Genomic DNA, 3,495 nt, shown 5'->3' on the forward strand with positions numbered 1-3,495 from the left:
GGTATGGGGTTTTATGTTTAATAGAATTGTAAAAATCAGATCAGCAGAGCATGTTTTTATGGCCCATCTGCCAAGACTAGAAATAGCTTTGGTACCTATTACTCCCTTAAACATGTATTTGCATTTCATCCCCTGTCAATATGAGGAGACAAAACAAAGAAAAATGAAATCAGAAGTTTAGAGCTAGAATGAATCTTAAATACTGTCTAGTCCAAACCTTTGGTTTTACAGAAGCCTTTTTTCCAGAGTATACTCATAATATTGTTGGGGTTTTTTTTCATAACAATTCATTAACATAGCTCAGACACATAGCTGGTGATTGAATCAGAATCTAACTCACCTAAAATTTTATTTCCCCTAACATGTACTGACTTTCTGACAGTTGCCCCAAATATCAGGCAACTCAAAATTAAAGCATTAGATATTCTGTATAATATATAGCATGGTGGTTCTCAGTGGGGAATAACCCTCACCTGGGAAGCTTGTTTTTTAATATGTAGGCTTTCTCAGGTTCTCTCCTGAGATTTTGAATCTGTAGGTTTGGAATAGGGCTGGGAAAAATCCATGTTTTTAATGACCTGGTGATTTTGAAGTGTGAAGGGCACTGCCCTTAAGAAACACTCATTTCAAGGGGGTAGAGGAGAGACCAAAGAAGTGATATTAGAACTTAATGTTCTCTAATGCCTTATTTCCTATAAATTTCAGCTGCTTGGGGGCTTGTTCCTTTGTAGAATTTGTTTCCCTCTTACATGGATGTAAAGGCAGAGGAGAGGCGCTCAATGACTATTTTTGTTCCTCTGTCATTATTAGAACCTTAAGGTCATTATGATAAACTCATTGAATCTGTATAACTGTGGTATTGCACATGATGAAAAGAAATCTGTTTCGAAGTGAAACAAATTGAGAATATTTGGATAAGATGCTAGCTTATCACTGCTGAGATATTAAAATCGAGCAGAGAATATTAGAAAACTCAGTATTCATGGAGAGCCATGGCATAATACTGGTGTATAATGAGGCATTATTTCTTCTTTAGCAACTGGAATGTTCTCAGATACTTGCTGTCTGATTATGCATAGGTGCTAAGTGAATATTAAAAATTACGGGGCTGGTTGAGTAGGTTGAGTATCATGTGTGTTAGGTTGAGTATCATATATCCTGTGGAGATCTTCTTTACTGTGCTAACTCAGTAACAGGCAGGAATACGGTTTTAATTGAAAAGAAAGCACTTGCCTTAAAAAGCATTATGTTCCGCTAAAGGAAAGTTCATGCTTGAGTAGTTTATTCCAGATCTTTGGCTATGTCAGTATAAAGTGGACTCTTTATATAAAAATGGATAATAGTCTAGGTTAATGGAATATATAACAGTTGAAAAGAGAACTTCTTGCAATGAAATAATCCACACCTTGGAACTCTGAAAGACAGAAAGCCACCAAAATCATGTTTGGGTTTTTTTGTGGGTTTGTTTTTTGTTTTTTTAAGTATTTGGAAGTAAATTTACAAATACAGTTCTAGTTTTAAAAAAGTAGATAGAGGTTATTTCAAGCTGTCTCATTGTTATTCAGATTTTTGTAGCCATCTGAGAAAAAAGGTTGAATTTTCTGGGTTTCTAATTCAATTGTAGGAATTTGATGTGAAGAGAATTTTTGTAAAGGAGCAGGCACAGAGAACAGGACTATGACAAGAACATCTGTAAAGTTCTTACTAAGCTTATACAGAGAATTTAGTGGGGAATACCTCTTAAACAGTTTATAGTAAATTTGGTGTTTTAATCTAAGGACTTAGTTATAGCTTCGTGGGTATACTATTTCCAGTCCCATTACTGATTTTTTATCACTCTGGTGATAACGTGTACCCTAATAATGACTGACTCCTATATATTTGATTTTAAAAACTATTAAGACATGAAAAAGATTCAGTAAGCCTAAAACCAGCTATTTGCTAGGTTTAGGTTATCCATGCAATAAATGTATATATAAATGTACTTACCTTTACGAGGTAAGTACCTAAAAACTGTATGGAAATTGATTACTTTTGAATGTAACAGTTTAAATAAAATCTGTAGTGATTCCTTTTATTGTTAAAAATCAGGCAACACTAACTTAACCTGTTCGTAAATTTGATTCTGAATATTATATTGGGCTTTTTCAACGTGTAACCTATATATGCATATAGGTGTGAGCATGCATATATGTACAAAAGCCCTTCAGAAGGAGTTCACCTTCCTTCTATAAACACCAAAACTCAACTGTGCCTGTAAAATGTTTTTGCTAACGTTTGCATCATTGACTCAAATTTACACCTTCATGTTTCAGATATGCTACTAGGACTATCTATGCATGTAGACTTTTGTCAGCTCCCTCTTCCCCCCTCAATAAGGCAGTTAAATCTAAAAAATATTGTGACCCTTTCTATAAAATGTTCGTAAAACATCCAGCATATTCAGCTTATACAGAAATTAATTTATCACCTCCACACAAGGAATTTCTATTTTGTAAGAATGCAGCTTGTATTTCAGAGTGCAATAAAATCTGGTGTAAGAAATAAACTGTTGAGTGGGTTAAGTGATTATTCTGAATGTATTTACTTTTCTAGTGTCATTTATTTGAGGTGGTGGTGGAAGGAGGTATAAGGATGAGGTTTTGACAAGTTTTTAAAATGGCAGTGGACGTATGTTGGCATATTTTAGTGAGATATGTTAATATAACATAGAAACTACTGGAACCCGGCATGACCATTCTTCATTTTCTTTGTGCTTTTGCAGCAGCAACTATCACATCTAAGGCTGTATAGGAGCCCTTCCAGTCTGAGTCAGATGAGGACTTTGAAAATTAACCTGTGATGTCCATAGGATTGGTTTATAGAATTGCTGAAAATTACATGAGTACCCATAAAATAAAAAAATATCTCACATATATAATATATACATACACAGTACACACACACAGTTAAGATTCAGCACAGCAAACTGGGCTACATTTTAGATTGGCCTGGTTAAAGGTAACCCAGGTATTAGTACCAATTTGTGAAAAGTTTATATTCTGCAGTGTCTTCTTTTACTAAATGTCCTTCCTTTGTACACTTGATTCTTCTCTTTCAAAATAGGCCTTTAGTTTTCTTCCTTGAACATAATTTGAGTCTGTCATTTCTACCCTTAACCCAACCTTGAATCTCCCCTTTGCCCTTAAAACATCAATATTTTTTTCTATTAAATTGACTTCCTTGGGTATTTTGTGACTTATAACACAACATAACTCTATTATTAATTATGAAGGGAATTATTCACTTCCCACATTTCTGTTTAATTATGGTACTTTGAAAAAGGAGCACCTTTTCAAGAGACAGCCTTCCTTCCCAAGACACACTTTGCTCCTTACAAAGTCTGGCACCTGCTCCGTTCTCTCGAGGAAAGCTACCAGGGTTGGTCCATCTAAAAATGGAGACTTAACCAGCTCCCTCCGTGCCAGCAACCTTTCATTGGTTTCCTATTCCTTA

This window comes from Ursus maritimus, unplaced genomic scaffold (genome assembly GCF_017311325.1).
Source record: "Ursus maritimus isolate PB19 unplaced genomic scaffold, ASM1731132v1 scaffold_10, whole genome shotgun sequence".
In the NCBI taxonomy this organism is placed as follows: Eukaryota; Metazoa; Chordata; class Mammalia; order Carnivora; family Ursidae; genus Ursus; species Ursus maritimus.